Genomic DNA, 19,791 nt, shown 5'->3' with positions numbered 1-19,791 from the left:
GTTCCAAGCCAGTCAGGGTTAGAGCTGGACCTGCTAAAGAAAAAAACATGATTGAAAGGGGGAAGGGGCATGATGGAGAGTAGAGTTACAAAGGGGAAAGTGTGAGAGGGGGCGAGAGAAGGAATTACCATGGGTTATTGTCTACAATTATGGAAGTTGTCAATAAAAAAAATTTAAAAAAAAAAGAAAACAATCTGCTGGGCGTGGTGGTACATGCCTTTAATCCCCACTCAGGAGACAGAGGTAGAAGGATTCTTGTGAGTTTGAGGCTAGCCAGAAGCTACATAGTGAATTCCAGGTCAGCCTGAGCCAGAGCTAGACCCTACCTCTAAAAACAAAAAGAAAGAAAGAAAACAAAACCGAACAAACATGCTCCTGGTGGTTTCCTCCAAATATTAACTCTAGAATATACTTATACAATTATTTTTATTTTATTTTATTTTTTATTGACAATTTCCATAGTTTTAGACAGTATCACATGGTAATTCCATCCCTCCCCCTACTTGCCCCTTTGAAACTCCACTCTCAATCATATCCCCTCCCCAATTTCAATCAGTCTGTCTTTTATTTTGATGTCATGATCTTTTCCTCCTATTATGATAGTCTTGTGTAGGTAGTGACAGATGCTGTGAGGTCATGAATATCCAGGCCATTTTGTGCCTGGAGGAGCACTTTGTAAGGAGTCCTACCCTTCCTTTGGCTCTTACATTCTTTCTGCCACTTCTTCCACAATGGACCCTGAGTCTTGGAAGATGTGATAGAAGTATTTCAGTGCTGAGCACTCCTCTGTCACTTCTCAGTATTATGGTGCCTTTCCATGGTCATCCCAAGGTCAACCACATTTGAAAAGAGAATCTTCTGTAACCAAAAGTGAGAGTAGCATTAATATATGGGTGTGAACATTAAGAGAAGTGCTTACTGGGCAGTTTGGTGAGCATAGTATATACATTTAGCCAGACAGCGGCAGACGCTACACCTCTAGGGCTCATGACTACCCCTGTTGTAGGTTTTCAGTATAAAGGATGTATTCCCTCTCATGGAGCAGGCCTCCAGTCCAATTAGAGAGTGGTTGGTTTCCCCCATAACAGACATGCATGCCACTTACTTAAGAAAGTATTCTTCCCTTTTCATTATCTCTCCCTTCCCTGCCAAGTGAAAATATGTGTTCCAGCTTTTCTACCACCTCTTCTGTCCTTCATTATCTCCTTACTCCATCACTCCTTTTTTGACACTCACATTCTCCCTTCTCGCTGCAGGCAATGTGGTATTACAGACATCTACTACAGTATCCAGCTTTAATGCTGGTCCCAGGAATCTGAACTCATGCTTGTGTGGCAAGTGCTTTATCCACTGAGCAATATCCCTACCATTTTTGTTGTTGTTGTTATGGCGTTAGGGAATTGAACCAGGCCTGGCAGGCTTTGTAAGCAAGTGCCTATAACTGCTGAGCCATCTCCCTAGCCCTCTACTTTTACTTTCTGCCCTTGAAGTGATTGATTTAGTCACTTTTTTTTTTGATAATTTAGTATGTGATATCTCCTCAAATCTGGACAGCTGATGATGTTAGCACACTATCGAGCTCTCAACCAGAGATTTCATTTCATAGCTATTCTGGTTCAGAAAATGTTTTTCTTTTAGATGCTGTCTTTTTCTTTCTTGTTTTACTCTTTTGATTAACTAATGCTCATTATTATATAGTTTCCTGAAAAGAATATGTGGGAGATAAGTTCTGAATTCTTTATGTTGTTGCCACTTTTGATTGGCAGTTTAACTCAATACTGAATTTTAATTTACCTTCCCTTAGAACATTAAAAGCATTGATTTACTGACTTTAAGCTATCTGTGTCATTGATAAGGCATCTGATGTCTGCTCCGTTCTCATTTCTTTATAGGTAACTTCAGGTGGGTTGTTATTTTTGCTTAGCTTTCTTATTTGGAAGTTCATGATAATTATATTGATCTTTGATTCTGAAATATTTTGTCTGTATCCTGATTGAGGTTTCTTCCTCATCCACTGCACTCAGTAATCTTATACTGTTCAATTTAAAGTCTTAGGGCATTCTGCTCTCTAATTTTTTTTGTTTATTTAATATTATTTTTCCTCCTTCATTTCTTTATGTCTTTTTGCTTGAATTGGTTTTTTCTTTTTTTTTTTTTTTTTCAATACTAGGGATCAAACCCAGGTCTTTGTATATACTAGGAAAGGGTTCTACCACTGAGCCTCCCATTCAGCCTTGAAAGCCTCATTAATTAATAGCCTTCCTAGACTGAGCCTATGTGCATCTCTGCTGTCCCACAGTCTCTGTCTTTTCTTTCTTTTTAACCTGGCTTTTTAAAATTTGGCTTACGGGCTGGAGAGATGGCTTAGCAGTTAAGCGCTTGCCTGTGAAGACTAAGGACCCCGGTTCCAGGCTTGGTTCCCCAGGTCCCACGTTAGCCAGATGCACAAGGGGGTGCACGCGTCTGCAGTTCATTTGCAGAGGCTGGAAGCCCTGGCGCACCCATGCTCTCTCTCTCCCTCTATCTGTCTTTCTCTCTGTGTCTGTCACTCTCAAATAAATAAATAAATAAATAATTTAAAAAAATTATTAAAATTTGGCTTACATGGGACCTGGAGAATGGAACTTGGGTCCTTTGGCTTCACAGGCAGGTGCTTTAATTGCTAAGCCATCTCTTTAGCCCTCTACCACTGTTATCTTTGCCCTTCCAGCCCTTGCCCAGCACCCACAAATCTTACTTTCAAACAGCATTATTAGCCTTGCCAACACAAGGCCTCAAAAAATTAGGTTACATCTCAAAACTGTTTCTCTCCACAGAAACCTTTAGTAAAAGGTGAAAGATTTATTCGATCTGAAGAGAAACCAGGGTATCTCTCTGTCTTTTCTAACTATAGTCAAATTGTCCTCAGATATTCTAGTATCGGCAAATGTGTGTTTTCATATATATATATATATATATATATATATATATATATATGTATATATATATAATATATGTGTGTATGTATTTGCTGTTATTGTTTGTTTTTGAGGTTGGGTCTCACTGTAGCCTAGGCTAACCTGAATTTCATTATGTAGTCTCAAGGTCGCCTCAAACTCATGGTGATCCGCCTACCTCTGCCTCCCAAGTGTGGGGAGTAACGGCGTGTGCCACCACACCTGGCTTTGTTTTTTGTTCTTTGAGGTAGGGGCTCACTGACCTGGAATTTACTATGTGGTCTTAGGGTAGCCTTGAATTTATGGTGATCCTCCTACCTTTGCCTCGCAAGTGCTGGGATTAAAGGTGTGCACCACCATGCCAGGCTGGCAATGATATTTTTAATTGGTTCTCTGATTATTTCATTCTCATAGCATCTTGCTCTTGCTTTTCAGAGACTAAATTAGGTTGGATTTCTCTGACACATTCATTAGAATTAAAAAAAAAAAAATCATCTGCTGCCCTCAAGTTATTTCGTTCACTCTGGAGTCTGGTTCTGGTTGTTTATATTGGTCATTCTCTCAGTCTGCTGGTGTTCCCTCAGTGATTCACAGCAGTTCATTCATGCTTAAAAGGGAAGCGTCAGGCTGATATTCTCCAGAGCTGATGTTTCGCCTGCTAGCACAGTGGTAGATCTCTTTCCACAGAAGGCTTCTGTCCTGAATGGGAAGCTACTGTGGTGCTGTGAGGTTGGCCTCTGGGGCAGGCTTTGCTTGAGGAGTGCTTTGATGGGCATTCTACCTGCCCCACCCCCGAATAAAGACCATGAGCTGGAGACCCTGTATGTCCTTAAAGCCTGAAGCTTTTGCTATCTGGCTCTTTACAGGTGTTTGCCAACTTCTGCTCTAATCCATTGGTTTAGTAATGTTGGAGGCCAGTACTTCTGTTTCCACCGAGCATTAACTGCCTGCCCCTAGGATATGACAGTGGATGGCGCCAATTAGTGTACTTGTTCTTGATCAGATTTCAGCTTTGTTTACCTTCTTGTCCACTGTAGCTGTAATTCAGGTCCTGCTTCCCAACTGGGCTGTCTGGGTAAGGTCCGGCCAACATCTCTGTGTAGCCCACTGATGACCTGGGTAGTGGCTTTCTTCTGTGTAGTCTGCCCATGTATACTCTGTTTTGCTTCTGTGTGGTGAGACATAGGAGGAGAAAGATCCATGTGGACTCTCAAGTGATCCACAGAAGATCCCATTTGTACTTAAAAAGACACCTGTATGTGTGTATGGTCACATATATGTAAACTCATTAAAGGACAGGCTGGGAAGACTAACACCCAATAATTATCAACATTATCTTAATGAAAAGAACTGGGGCTAGATTTGTGAATTCTTGGAGAATATATTCATGTGATGCTTGAATAATTTTTTTTTAAATTTTTTATTTATTTATTTGAGAGCGACAGACACAGAGAGAAAGACAGAGGGAGAGAGAGAATGGGCGCACCAGGGTTTCCAGCCTCTGCAAATGAACTCTAGACACATGCGCTCCCCCTTGTGCATCTGGCTGACATGGGACCTGAGGAACCGAGCCTCGAACCGGGGTCCTTAGGCTTCACAGGCAAGCGCTTAACCACTAAGCCATCTCTCCAGCCCTTGAATAATTTTTAGGATGCTAACTCCTCACCATACGAGAAAAACAAGTGAATTTTAAAAAAGTCTATCTTGGTTCTCCTGTTGCTTCTGTGTAGCATGGCCGAGTGAGTTTAGTCAGATGGAGCCAGTCAGTTCATCACCAAGAACAGCATAGCCCTAAACCACATGGTTCCCAGCCCGGTGATTCACACTGTTCTCTGGGATATCTGTCTTTGAAGTGCTAATTAAGTATGGCAGCTGAACAGCAGGAGCAGGTGAGTTGGAGTATACCGAGGAGACCCGTTCTTTAAAGCAGGTGTGTGGCTTCCAGATGGGTGTCATCAATTGGAGCCTCCTAAAGATGGTAGCATTCCTGGCCCCAGTGAGTCAGGACTCCCTTTGGGCTTGGAGGGACAGTGGAATATAGTAAGTAAAATGATGTCAAGGGGAAAAAGTCCCTGGTACCTGGTACAAATTCTTGATCCCAAATCTTTGTCCTTTTCTTTGGGATGTCTGATTGGCCCATGCCCCTTGCCTACCACCTTGGCTCTGTCAGAGCACCCTTGCCTCAGGTTTCTCCTTCACCAGCCTCTAACAGTAGAGGCCTCTTTTTAGTACTCCCTTCAGACCTTTTAACCATGAGGCCAGGAGGAGCCTTGCATTCAGAGAGCCATTTTAGAAATGAATAGATCTGGGCTACTGTGGTAAAGCTGTCACCACAAGATCCACATTTTTCTCTGTTTTTCTCAGATTAGGCAAGGTCCCAAGGCCGTGACAGTTTTAAAACTTGAGGCTGCAAGAAAGTGAACTTACTTAGAACCATCAGGTAAAAGCTGGTTCCACCATGCCACTTGGCACTGCCTGTGATGGCAGCTTGGTTTTGTTGTCAACTCCTGGACCCTACCACTCAGTGGGTAACAACCTGGAATTCCGAGCTCCCCTCATAGGGATGTATCATCTGCCTTTGGCCTTCTATCCTACCACTCATTGTACAGCAGTGTCCAAGTATGCTGGGTTGAGATTTGGAGGGTCCATATTTTGGAGTATTCAGCTCTTGAGGTCTGGTGGTCTTAAGCCCCACAGTTGTTTCTTCCTGCATATGAGGAAGCAGGATGCTCAGAGCCTGTCATTTATGAGAGAAAACAGGAGGCTCCCAGGCTGTCATTCAGTTCCATCATCTCATTATGGATCTGCTCTCAACTGGTCTTTCCATTCAAGTGGAACTTTGCAGAGAGCTATAAACCCACTGCCACTCTGTTCTCATTCCCAGGGGACCACCATCCTGGGTCCTCAATCACAGCTGCTGCCCAATTTGCTTGGGGCCAGGAAACCCTGGGATTTTGTCATCAGATCCTGTCACCTGTTCGCTGCTCCCTTCTGGGTTTGAGAGGACCGGAAGGGAAGGGAAGATGCTGAGGACTTGTATGGGAGCCGGTGAGCTCTAGGATCTTGCTAAAGTCAGCGTCTGCCTCTCTTCTGTCTCCACTAGCACCCCTGCACTTTCCTACAGACAGGTCATTAGTGGTTCAAACTTTCAGCCGGATCCAGACCCACCCTCAGCCAAGTTGATCTCAGTGGAGGTCTCTTCAGGCCTCTGCGGAGTACTTCCAGCAGCCCAAAGGGCAGGACAGTAATACCCCACCCAAGCCTGTGACCAGAGGACGTCTTAAGGTCCCAGAATCCAACCTCCTTTCCACCTTCTGGCCTGTGGCCCAGCCAGGGGAGATCTGCAGAGGAGGAAAGCACATGCAGACTGGCGGAGGCTCTCTCAGCAGACTTTCCTGCAGGCGTTCTCTCTAGTAGCCCTTTGACCCAGTGCCTTCCCTCACTTGTCCAGGTCCTCACCTAGCTGGCTCTGCGTGGCTCTTGGGGAGGGTGTTGCTCTCAGAGTATATTTTGCTCTCGCTTCTTCCTGACTCTCTCAGGGCCTGCACATCTGGGTCAAATAAGTGGAAACTGGCTCATCATAGTGAAGGGAGAGCAAAAGCCACAGACAGAGCCATTGAAATGACCTCATCCTGTCGACGTCCTGGGCTCTAGCTGGAAAGCAGTCCTGTTTGCACATGTGTTTGGGAAGGAGAACAGACTGTCTGTGGTTTGCATTTACATGTTCATGTACTGCAGCATTTTCCTGAGGATTTGGCTAAGCTAGCTTGGCAGTGGATAGCCAGGCAGCTGCTCTTAACTTTCTTCTGGGTAGCCTGTGGGTTCTGTGACCAGCTCGAGAATGATAGGTGACTTTATTTATTTGGTGAAGGTCTCACAGGAGATCTTAGGGTCTTGGTAGTCAAGACAGCCATTTTATTTATTTATTTATTTATTTTGGTTTTTCGAGGTAGGGTCTCACTCTGGTCCAGGCTGACCTGGAATTCACTATGTAGTCTCAGGGTGGCCTTGAACTCATGGAGATCCTCCTACCTCTGCCTCCCGAGTGCTGGGATTAAAGGTGTGCGCCACCATGCCCGGCAAGACAGCCATTTTAACCAGAGCCTCACCAGCCTGTTCATTGGAACTTGAGAGAGAAGGAATATGTGTGCAGGGCAGCTCTTCAGCTGGGGTGCATCAGTATAACAATTCCCACTGCTAGGGCATTCTTGTGTATATAAAGCTGCCATACAAGCTCTGCAGGGCCTGGAAACACCACCCCTAGTCTTCTCTTTGAACTTCTCCCCTTTGCCTCTATCCTCATGGTCTCATACTATTGGACATCGTGGGGGTAGGGGAGGGGTTGGTATGACAAATAAGTCCCTGGTGTGAGCAGTCAGCTGGGAACAGGAGTTCCACCATGCATACCCTAGGGCCTGTTCTCCTGCTATAGCTGGTTACAGTCAGTGTACCCCAGCAAGGTGTCCTCACACAGCCTTGCAGAGCCGAGGAGTTGGGTTCAGATACTCTGCACTTCCCAGAAGGCAATGTAGAGAGACAGGCATATGGCTGTTCTCTCTGCATACTCTGACCTACTTCCACAAACCCCATCTGGCAGCCCCAGTAGCTCTGGTACCTCGTTATCCCCTCTGGTTTTATGATAGCTGTTTATGTGTCTGGAAGAGGGTTAGAACTGTCCATGCTTCTCCTATCTGATGGGGCTGTTTATGGGAAACATGGCCACAGTACAGAAGGGCATGGCTCCATGGGATAGGGAAGAGAGTATTACATAAAGGAGTCAGATAGTTTGGGTTTTGATCCAGCTCCACTACTTGTGACCCTGGGAAAATTCGTTAACTTCCCTGGCACCATTCTAGGCTGGCTTTGAACTTACAATTATAGGGCTCTTTTAAGGGATAGGTTATTTTATTTCTTTAAAGTTTTTTTTATTTTTATTTGAGAGACAGAGAGAAAGAGAGAATGGGTGCATTAGGGCCTTCAGCCATTGTAAACAAACTCCAGATGCTTGTGCCACCATGTGCATCTGGCTTATATGGGTCCTGGGGAATTGAACCTAGGCCCTTTGGCTTCACAGGCAAACACCTTAATGCTAAGCCATCTCTCCAGCCTGGGATAGGTTATTTTCATCATGGCAGGGAGAGCATACAGACCCATGCCAGTTAACTTTCTCCTTAAAATTTAAAAAAAAAAAAAAACTTATTTGAGAAAGTTAGAGAGATAGAGACAGCACAAGCAAGAAAGAAAATGGGCTCACCAGGGCCTCTAGCCATTGCAAACTCCAGATGCATGCACCACCTTGTGCATCTGGCTTACATGGGTCTTGGGGAATCAATCCTGGGTCCTTTGGCTTTGCAGGCAGGCACCTTAACTGCTAAGCCATCTCTCCAGCCCGCTCTCTCCTTTTTATACACCCCAGGAACCCAGCCTGTAGAATGGTGCCACCCATAGCTAGCATGGGTCCTTCCATCTTAATTCATCTAATACAGAAAACCCCTAATGGTCTGGGGAAATGGCTCAGCATTTGGGTTGCTTCCTTGCAAAATAGCTGCCTTTGGTTGTCCCAGGTTCAGTTCTCCAGGACCCACATGGAGTCAGGTGCACAAAGAGGTACATGTATCTTGAGTTTGTTTGCAGCTATGAGAGGCCCTGGTGTGCCTATTCATTCTCTCTTCTCTCTCTCTCTCTCTTTCTCTGTTTGCAAATAAATAAATATAAGGAACGGAAAGAGATTTCTTTCCTAACAACTAGAGATGTCATCACACCTTGAGTGTGATTCCCTTTGTCCCACCTGTTGTGCCTCTTCATCTAGAATGCAGTGAGCTAGGCTTATACCTCTGGATACAAACTGGAAGAGATGTCTGTGGAATATGACTGGCCTAAGAGAAGACCTAAGGTCTTGAGGATGCCGTCGTGTGAGGAGGTAACCTTGGGGTTCTAGGTAACCCTATCCGTGTCCACACACAGAGCTGCCAATCAGCTGTGGAGGGTTTTACTCTTAAATATGAGTAAATGTATAGGCAAGCATGACCAGATTTCTGAGTAATAGAGTATTAACTCTATAGGAAGAATAAAATCCCCAAAGCTATTAGTTATTGTAGAAATATGATATGTCAAGTATATAAGCACAATGCTCAGCACTTGGGAGGCAGAGATAGGAGAATCACCATGAGTTCGAGGCCACCCTGAGACTGCATAGTGAATTCCAGGTCAGCCTGAGCTACATTGAAACCCTACCTTGAAAAACAAAAACAAACAAACAAAAAAAAGAATGATGCTATCAATAAAGAATTTGGGGGGATCTTTATTTTCTGATTAAAATACACATATTAAAAGGGGGAAGGGATAAGGAAGGAAAAGAAATTACACTGTGCTTATACAAAGACCTGAAATTCTACTCAGAGTTAAGATCAATTTTAAAGGGTCAACTGATGCTTAAAGGAAGTAGCCACAGAAAGACTGATTGAGGCCTAGAAGAGTTGAATCACATTAGCCTCAAAAAATATATGAGAACAATTTTCAGCAAAATTGACATACACAGTTGTCAGGTGTGCTATCAGGCTGGGTGGATTAGTGTGGAGAGGTGGGTTCTCTCTATGCCAGATGTGATGGAGAGCAGCATCCATTGGCAAGTGGCATCTGTAGCTCTCAGCTGTATAGCTAGGTTTAGCCCTGGAATCGCAGGGAGAACTTAGGAGACATTGGCACAGTCAGAGGCAGTTTGCTTCCACTGCCTGGTATTTGCATATCTGATTTGCCCTCTGTACCAGTTCTTTGTGGAGCTTGGCCATCTCCTCCTTAACCTGTTCTCTTCCCATCACCGGACTTTCTTCAGATGCTGAATCTTCCAAGGTTTCCATTTTAGCCATTGTCCTTTCCAGCTGTTGGCGCTCCTTGGCTGTCTTTTCAGTGGTAAGCTGAAAAGGTTCCTGAACTAGAGAACCTGAAAGGCGTCTTGGCAGCTGATATTTTCTTTCCTTGAGAACAAAGGGCTCCTGGAAGACGACAGTGTTTGTATGAGTCTTGAAGCAGGTTGTTTCTTTCTGCTGTTTCAATTCTTCTTCCAGCTGGTGTTTCCACATCTCTGCCTTCTGAGCCCCTCTTTTGTCTGTCTCCAAGCACAAAGGCTCAGCCTGGTCACATTCTTCACCTTTTTCCTCTGGCAGGTTTATGTTGTCAAAATGAGGCACCTCCCCCTGCTGCATTTCTTTTCTTTCTTTTTTTTTTTCTGCCATTCCTTGTCTGGAGAGTCTAAGGAGAAAAGGCATATTCCACATTTCTTGCCTCAGGGATTTGGAGTTTACAAGTCATCACATAATGTGGCACAGGTTGAGCTTGTATCCCTGCTGGTTCTTCTTCCTCATCTCTCTGGCAGCTGCTTGGATTCTGTTCTTCAGTGCAAAAGCAGGTGACTTAGGGATGGTGGTGGGAAGTACCTTCTTTACAGGAATACCCACAGCATCTTCCAAGATGGGCAAGATCTGGAATGAAATCCAAAGTGTCCATCTCTGATTTCTTCTTTGAGTCTTATTAAAGCCAGTAGCCTGAGTAGGTGGTTTCTTGGGCAAGATGGGCCCACCTTCAAGGATTCTGGGGATGAGTACCTGCATTTAAAATTTGTGTTCTTGCACTTACTCAAGCCCCTCAGCCTCCAGCTCCACTGTGCCCTTGCAGGTCACAGGCCTTGGTCTGCAGCACAGGCATCTGTGGGGCTCTGGAGACCTTGGTGGCAGAAGATTTAGATAGTGATAGGCTAATATCTTCCTTCTTACTCCTCAGATAATGTCTACTAGGGGTTTGCTGGTGGAAGTCTTTGATCTGCTGTGCAAGAGATGCATATGTAGAAGCTTCTTCATTGAAGGTTCTTTTCTCTCTTTGAGGCAGGCTGAAAGGTTTGATAATGGTGCACCCCTTACTCATTCCAGCAGCAGGTGGAGGAGGATTTCGCAGTTCAGATGTGCAGTTCACTTCCTTCTACTCCTGTTTCTTAGGAAGTTGTTTGATTTGCTCATCTGTGTAGAAGTGAAAGTCAAGTGTTTTGGTGACCTGGCTGACTGATTTCATCACAGGTTGCCCTGCTTCTGTTTGAGCAAGTTTCTTGAATTCTTCATATTTTTTCCTCACCTCCACCACCTCCTTCTGCATCTTTATTCTCTTCTCCAACTCTTGCTCCCCAGTAACCTTTAGAACATTTTTCCTTGCAGATGTACATCAGGCACACCATGCCTGCCCTTGGCTTTCTCTAGGATTTTTCTAGAATTACTTTAGAAGTATCTTGAGCACTGACTTCTTCCTTTTCCTCTGGCTCCTTTTTGTTACAAGAAACTTTCATTTTCTTAGAGGGTAGGATTTCACTGATGATTACAGGAGTGGCACATCTCTTCGCTTTCATATGGACATGGTGTTTTTCTATCTGTGCCAAAGTCTTCTGAGAAGAAAGTCTAATAGACCTTCTCTAAGGCTGGACTACAAGAGAATTTTTCAATACTCCTCCCTCAGTGTCCAGGGAAGAACAAGCATTTAATGAAGTGGAATGCTCCTTCAGACTTTATAAATTTTTTTTTTTTAGTTTTTATTAAAATTTTCCATGATTATAAAATATATCCCATGGTAATTCCCTCCCTCCCCACCCCCACTCTTTCCCGTTTGAAATTCCATTCTCCATCATATTACCTCCCCATTACAATCATTGTAATTACATATATACAATATCAACCTATTAAGTATCCTCCTCCCTTCCTTTCTCCACCCTTTATGTCTCCTTTTCAACTTACTGGCCTCTGCTACTAAGTACTTTCATTCTCACGCAGAAGCCCAGTCATCTGTAGCTAGGATCCACATATGAGAGAGAACATGTGGCACTTGGCTTTCTGGGCCTGGGTTACCTGACTTAGTATAATACTTTCCAGGTCCATCCATTTTTCTGCAAATTTCATAACTTCATTTTTCTTTACCGCTGAGTAGAACTCCATTGTATAAATGTACCACATCTTGATTATCCACTCATCTGTTGAGGGACATCTAGGCTGGTTCCATTTCCCAGCTATTATAAATTGAGCAGCAATAAACATGGTTGAGCATGTACTTCTAAGGAAATGAGATGAGTCCTTTGGATATATGCCTAGGAGTGCTATAGCTGGGTCATATGGTGGATCAATCTCTAGCTGTTTTAGGAACCTCCACACTGTTTTCCACAATGGCTGGACCAGATTGCATTCCCACCAGCAGTGCAGAAGGGTTCCTTTTTTTTCCACATCCCCGCCAACATTTATGATCATTTGTTTTCATGATGGTGGCCAATCTGACAGGAGTGAGATGGAATCTCAATGTAGTTTTAATCTGCATTTCCCTGATGACTAGTGACGTAGAACATTTTTTGAGATGCTTATATGCCATTCGTATTTCTTCCTTTGAGAACTCTCTATTTAGCTCCATAGCCCATTTTTTTTTAATTTTTATTAACATTTTCCATGATTATAAAATATATCCCATGGTAATTCCCTCCCTCCCCACCCCCACACTTTCCCGTTTGAAATTCCATTCTCAATCATATTACCTCCCCATTACAAACATTGTAATTACATATATACAATATCAACCTATTAAGTATCCTCCTCCCTTCCTTTCTCCACCCTTTATGTCTCCTTTTCAACTTACTGGCCTCTGCTACTAAGTATTTTCATTCTCACGCAGAAGCCCAGTCATCTGTAGCTAGGATCCCCATATGAGAGAGAACATGTGGCGCTTGGCTTTCTGGGCCTGGGTTACCTGACTTAGTATAATACTTTCCAGGTCCATCCATTTTTCTGCAAATTTCATAACTTCATTTTTCTTTACCGCTGAGTAGAACTCCATTGTATAAATGTACCACATCTTGATTATCCACTCATCTGTTGAGGGACATCTAGGCTGGTTCCATTTCCCAGCTATTATAAATTGAGCAGCAATAAACATGGTTGAGCATGTACTTCTAAGGAAATGAGATGAGTCCTTTGGATATATGCCTAGGAGTGCTATAGCTGGGTCATATGGTAGATCAATCTCTAGCTGCTTTAGGAACCTCCACACTGTTTTCCACAATGGCTGGACCAGATTGCATTCCCACCAGCAGTGCAGAAGGGTTCCTTTTTTTCCACATCCCCGCCAACATTTATGATCATTTGTTTTCATGATGGTGGCCAATCTGACAGGAGTGAGATGGAATCTCAATGTAGTTTTAATCTGCATTTCCCTGATGACTAGTGACGTAGAACATTTTTTTAGGTGCTTATATGCCATTCGTATTTCTTCCTTTGAGAACTCTCTATTTAGCTCCTTAGCCCATTTTTTGATTGGCTTGTTTGATTCCTTATTAGTTAACTTTTTGAGTTCTTTGTATATCCTAGATATTAATCCTCTATCAGATATATAGCTGGCGAAGATTTTTTCCCATTCTGTAGGTTGCCTCTTTGCTTTTTTCACTGTGTCCTTTGTGGTGCAAAATCTTTATAATTTCATTAGGTCCCAGTGGTTAATCTGTGGTTTTATTGCCTGAGCAATTGGGGTTGTATTCAGAAAGTCTTTGCCAAGACCAATATGTTGAAGGGTTTCCCCTACTTTTTCCTCTAGCAGTTTCAAAGTTTCCGGTCTGATGTTAAGGTCTTTAATCCATTTGGACTTAATTCTTGTGCATGGCGAGAGAGAAGAATCTATTTTCATCCTTCTGCAGATATTTATCCAGTTTTCAAAACACCATTTGCTGAAGAGGCTGTCTCTTCTCCAATGAGTATTTTTGGCATTTTTATCGAATATCAGGTGGCTATAGCTACTTGGGCTTACATCTGGGTCCTCTATTCTGTTCCACTGATCTACATGTCTGTTTTTGTGCCAGTACCATGCTGTTTTTGTTACTATGGCTCTGTAGTATAGGTTAAAATCAGGTATGGTGATACCACCAGCCTCTTTTTTGTTGCTCAGTATTATTTTAGATATTCGAGGTTTTTTATGATTCCAAATGAATTTTTGGATTGTTTTTTCTATTTCCATGAAGAAAGCCTTTGGAATTTTGATAGGGATTGCATTAAATGTGTAGATTGCTTTAGGTAAGATTGCCATTTTCACGATATTGATTCTTCCAAGCCAGGAACAAGGGATGTTTCTCCACTTTCTAGTGTCTTCTGCAATTTCTCGCTTGAGTGTCTTAAAGTTCTCCTTGTATAGATTCTTTACTTCCTTAGTTAGGTTTATTCCAAGGTATTTTATTTTTTTTGATGCAATTGTGAATGGGAGTGATTCTCTGATTTCATCCTCTGTGTATTTGTTGTTAGCATATATGAAGGCTACTGATTTCTGTGTATTTATTTTGTATCCTGCTACATTGCTGTAGGTTTTGATCAGCTCTAACAGCTTGCTAGTAGAGTCTTTAGGGTCCTTTATGTATAGAATCATGTCATCTGCAAATAATGATAACTTGATTTCTTCCTTTCCAATTTGTATCCCTTTTATGTGTGTCTCTTGCCTTATTGCTATGGCTAAGACTTCCAAAACTATATTAAATAGAAGTGGAGACAGTGGACACCCTTGTCTTGTTCCTGATTTTAGTGGAAAAGCTTCCAGTTTTTCCCCATTTAGTAATTTGTTGGCTGTAGGCTTGTCATAAATAGCCTTTATTATATTGAGATATGTTCCTTCTATTCCCAGTCTCTGTAGGACTTTTATCATGAAGGGATGTTGGATTTTGTCAAATGCTTTCTCTGCATCTAATGAGATGATCATGTGATTTTTGTCCTTCAACCCATTTATGTAATGTATTACATTTATAGATTTGCGTATGTTGAACCATCCCTGCATCTCTGGGATAAAGCCTACTTGGTCAGGGTGAATGATCTTTTTGATATACTCTTGTATTCTGTTTGCCAATATTTTGTTGAGAATTTTTGCATCTATGTTCATGAGGGAGATAGGTCTGTAATTTTCTTTTTTTGTTCTATCTTTGCCTGGTTTTGGTATCAGGGTGATGCTGGCCTCATAGAAGGAGTTTGGTAGGATTCCTTCTTTTTCTATTTCCTGGAAAAGCTTAAGAAGCAATGGTGTTAGCTCTTCCTTAAAAGTCTGGTAAAATTCAGCAGTGAATCCATCCGGGCCTGGGCTTTTTTTAGTTGGGAGATTATTGATAACTGCTCGGATCTCCATGTTTGTTATAGGTCTATTTAAGTGATTAATCTCATTTTGATTTAATTTAGGTAGGTCATATAGATCAAGGAAATCATCCATTTCTTTCAGATTTTCATACTTTGTGGAGTATATGCTTTTATAGTATGTCCCTATAATTTTTTGAATTTCTCTGGAATCTGTTGTGATGTTACCTTGTTCATCTCTGATTTTATTAATTTGTGTCTCTTCTCTCTTTCTTTTGGTCAGATTTGCTAAGGGTTTATCAATCTTGTTTATCCTTTCAAAGAACAACTCTTTGTTTCATTAATTCTTTGGATTGTTCTTTTTGTTTCTATTTCATTAATTTCTGCCCTAATCTTTATTATTTCTTCCCGTCTACTACTTTTTGGTTTGCCTTGTTCTTCTTTTTCCAAGGCTTTAAGGCGAAGCATTAGGTCGTTTACTTGCGACCTTTCTAATTTCTTAATATAGGCACTTAAGGCTATAAATTTACCTCTTAGAACTGCCTTCATTGTGTCCCAGAGATTTTGGTATGTTGTGTTCTCATTATCATTTGACTCTATAAATTTTTTGATTTCCTTTTTGATTTCTTCATTTACCCACTCATCATTTAGTAGTGTATTGTTTAGTTTCCATGATTTTGTGTATGCTCTATAGCCTTTCTTGCTACTGATTTGTAGTTTAATTCCATTGTGGTCAGATAGAATGCAAGGAATTATTTCAATTTTCCTGAATTTGTTAAGATTTGCTTTGTGTCCTAATATATGGTCTATTTTAGAGAATGTTCCATGTGCTGCTGAAAAGAATGTATATTCTGCAGCCTTTGGATGAAATGTCCTGTATATATCTGTTAGGTCCATTCCTTCTATGACCTCATTTAGTCCAGATGCCTCTCTGTTTATTCTTTCCCTGGATGACCTGTCAATTGATGAGAGTGGGGTGTTAAAGTCCCCCACCACCACTGTGTTTGGTGTTATCTGTGACCTTAGTTCTAATAGTGTTTGTTTGACGAATTTGGGAGCCCTCATGTTAGGTGCATATATGTTTAGGATTGTAATGTCGTCCTGTTGGAGTGTGCCCTTAATCAATATAAAGTGACCTTCCTTATCCTTCTTGACTAATGTCGGACTAAAGTCTACCCTGTCTGATATTAGGATAGCAACCCCTGCTTGTTTTCTAGGCCCATTTGCTTGAAACACCGTCTTCCAACCTTTCACCCTAAGATAATGTCTATCCTTTGTAGAAAGGTGAGTTTCTTGGAGACAACAAATTGTAGGATCCTGCTTTTTAACCCAGTCTGCAAATCTATGTCTTTTCGTTGGGGCATTGAGACCGTTGATATTAAGAGATATTATTTAAGGTGTGTATTTATGTTTGCCATTTTTGTGTGTGTGTGTGTGTTACTGGTTCTACCTGTGCTCTCTTCTGTTAACTGGTATTTGAGTATAGCTTGTTTTTTCTAGGTTCCTTATATGTGTGCTTTTCCTTTTGTTCAGCATGGAGGATTCTATCAAGTATTTTCTGTAGAGGTGATTTTGTCTTCAAATATTCCTTTAACCTGCTTTTGTCATGGAATGTCTTTATTTCTCCATCTATTTGAATGGATAACTTTGCAGGATAAAGTAACCTTGGTTGACAGTTGTTATCTTTCAGAACTTGGAATATATCACTCCAAGCCCTTCTGGCTTTAAAAGTTTGTGTTGAATAATCTGCTGTAATCCTGATGGGCTTGCTTTTGTAGGTAACTTGATTTTTCTCTCTAACTGCTTTCAATATTTTTTCTTTGGTGTGTGTGTTTGGAAGTTTGATTACAATATGGCGCGGAGAGGTTCTTTCTGGGTTTTGTCTGGCTGGGGTTCTAAAGGCTTCCTGTATCTGTATTGGCACCTCTTTCCCAATTTGGGGGAAATTTTCCTCTATGATTTTGTTGAAGATGCCTACTATGCCTCTGTAGTGGAGTTCTTCTCCTTCTACTATGCCCTGAATTCTTATATTGGATCTTTTCATAGTGTCCCGAATATCTTGAAATTCCCACTCATACTTTTCTATAAGTTTGTCTTTTCTGTTGGACTGCATTAGGTCTGCCACCTGGTCTTCTAGCTTAGATATTCTGTCCTCTCCCTCATCCATCCTACTGGTGAGATTTTCTACAGAGTTTTTTATTTCATTAACTGTGTTCTTCATTGCTAGTAATTCTGACTGGTTTTTCTTTATTATTTCTATTTCCCTATTTATGTCTTGTATTGCCTTCTTTATTTCATTAAATTGGTGTCCTGCCTCTTCTTTGATTCCTTTGATTTCCTCTTTGATTTCTTCTTTGATTGTTTTCATGTGTTCTTTGACCTCTTTGAACATATTTATAATTATTCTTTTGAACTCTTTCTCAGGCATTTCCTCTAACTCTTTCTCACTGGAGGACATTTCTGATGCATTAATACTTTTAGGTGGATTTATATCGTCTTGCTTTTTAGTGTTTCTTGTGTTATAATGTATATATTTTTGCATCTTGGATTAAGTTAATGCTTGGATTTTCTAGCTAGCTGTGTATTCTTAGCTGTATCAATTGATTTGATGTAATATATTTTCAGGGTAGGACCTTAAGGTGTTAGGTGTGGCTCTTAAGACTCTCAGAGTATCTACAAAGATGTTCTTAGGGGTTGAGTTTCCCTGCTATAGGAGTATTCAAGCAGGCTGAGTGGAATAAAATACAGGTAGATTCTAAAATTTAACTAAACACTGTACACATTCAATCAAAAACAGCCCCGAGTATGTATGCAAGAGTAGTTATTATAATGACCAGATCCTCTATCAACAAAGAGGTTTAGATTTCTGGTCTGTTGAGGGATCCAAGTCAGCTTGTGACCAAGTGAGACCCTTCCCTGGTGCAATCCCAGTTACCTTGGGTGATTTTGGTCTCAGTCAAGTTGCTGCCTGGGTCGTTGGGCTGCTGTTCTGATTTCTGGAGCTGGACACTTGCTTTTCCTACGGGGCAAGCCGAGCCGCTGCTGCTGCCTCTGCTGCTGCCGTAGCTGCCACCGCTGGAGCCACCACCGCTGCTGAAGCTGCCGCTGCTGTGTCCACTGCCGCTGCTCCCCCCGGAAGCCGCTGCTGCGGGATCTGCCGCCGCTGCCGCTCCTGGGTCCGCTGCTGCTGGGGCCGCTGGTACCGGTGCTGGAGCCGCTGATGTTGCTGCCAAACTCTGCTCCTGCTTGGGTCCCGCTGTCAGCCCAAGTTGGCGTGGCCGGGTCCCGGGCCGCTGCTCTGTTCGCTGGAGCTGGGCTCAGGTGGTGGGGGAGGGGAGGGAGCTGCGGCTGCTCTGGTTGTCTCGCTGTTCCACGTGTTCTTGTACCTCGCGGTCTGCTCCTCCGTTGCTCGCTGCCGCTCTCCCCTCACGTTTCCCAAGTTGCGGAGAGCGCGGTGTGAGGGGAAAATCCCGCACCTGGCTTTTCCTGCGGCTCGAGCCGAGAGTCTGGCGGCTTTCTGCTGTGCCGCGGCTGCGGTGGTTGGCCGAGCTGCCGGAGCCGCTTTTCCCGCCTGTGCAGGCTCTGGATGCTCTATAACTCTTTACTTCTCCGCTGCCGCCTCAATTTCCTATACACCTCACTTTTTAGTAAAAGTGTGTATTTTGCTGAGTTTTTTTGGTCTTTTTCCCCCGTAGGCTGCTTTGGTGTGGTACCTATGCCGCCATCTTAACCGGAAGTCCCAGATTTTATAAATATTATTAACTGGTTTCAAAGGTATGGCACTGTCTTGCTGGAGTTTAGCTTTTTTCAAAGAAGATTTGCCCTGAAAAAGCTCTCTTGTCCCATTTTTTCCAGGAAACGTATTCTCCAAATTGCCCTTCTCATCAAACCATGCATCTACCTTTCCAATATCTTCCTCAGCATCCTAAGATGAAAAATTGTTGAAGTCAGTGGGGGCATCAAATGAATAAGGAGTTGTAACATGTGACATTGCCAACTTTTGTGCGGGGGAACAACTTTTCTTAGTTGTTATCACTTTTTTTCAGCAGGTCACCTGTGGTTTAATCAATCTATCCAGCCCACCTCCTATAGCCTGCACTCAAAACTGCAATATACTCTTTCAAATCTCTCCTGAAGTCTTCAGGTTTGGAATAGTTTTCATTAGACCTTGCCTCGTCTTGCCTGTGCTCTGACAACCCATGGCTGCAAGTCTGCTGTGGAACGCAATTGGTACATTTGAAAAATCAATAAGAACTTTTAAAAAGTTGTTAGAGGGCTGGAGAGATGGCTTAATGGCTAAGGTGCTTGCCTCCAAAGCCTAAGTATCCAGGTTCTATCCTCCAGGTCCTGTGTAAGCCAGATGTACAGTGACGCATATGTCTGGAGTTTGTTTGCGTTGGCTACAGGCCCTGGTGTGCCCATTCTCTCTCTCTCCCTGTCTCTTTCTTTCTCTCAAATAAAAATAAATAAATAAGCAAATACTTGTTGGGGGGGGGGCTGGGGAGATGGCTTAGTGGTTAAGGTGTTTGCCTGTGAAGCCTAAGGGCCCATGTTCTAATCTCTAGATCCCCTGTTAGCCAGATGCACATGTCCACAAGGTGGTGGAAGCATCTGGAGTTCAATTTCAGTGGCTGAGGCCCTGGTGTACCAACTCTCTCTCTCTCTCTCTCTCCTCTCTTTCTGTCTCTGTCTGTATTAGAGCTTTAGCAGACAACAGAGGGGCTGGGGAGAAGGCCCAGCAT

The 19,791-nt window shown here is 42.7% G+C and overlaps 1 protein-coding gene, 1 non-coding gene and 1 pseudogene across 2 annotated transcripts in view; 1 reads left to right on the top strand and 2 right to left on the bottom strand.

Moving 5' to 3' along the window:
- The window catches only part of Dcps (decapping enzyme, scavenger), a 79,567-nt gene that overhangs the window by 22,981 nt on the left and 36,795 nt on the right, over window positions 1–19,791 (top strand). The gene's annotated exons all lie outside the window — the stretch shown is intronic.
- On the bottom strand, window positions 2,755–2,870 carry LOC123459608. Its single transcript, XR_006636367.1, has one exon. It is a non-coding gene; the product is annotated as a U5 spliceosomal RNA (small nuclear RNA).
- On the bottom strand, window positions 9,600–19,040 carry LOC123459308 (annotated as a pseudogene).

Source organism: Jaculus jaculus, chromosome 3 (assembly GCF_020740685.1).
Source record: "Jaculus jaculus isolate mJacJac1 chromosome 3, mJacJac1.mat.Y.cur, whole genome shotgun sequence".
Lineage (NCBI taxonomy): Eukaryota > Metazoa > Chordata > Mammalia > Rodentia > Dipodidae > Jaculus > Jaculus jaculus.
This window is presented reverse-complemented; position numbering and strand designations above follow the sequence as displayed.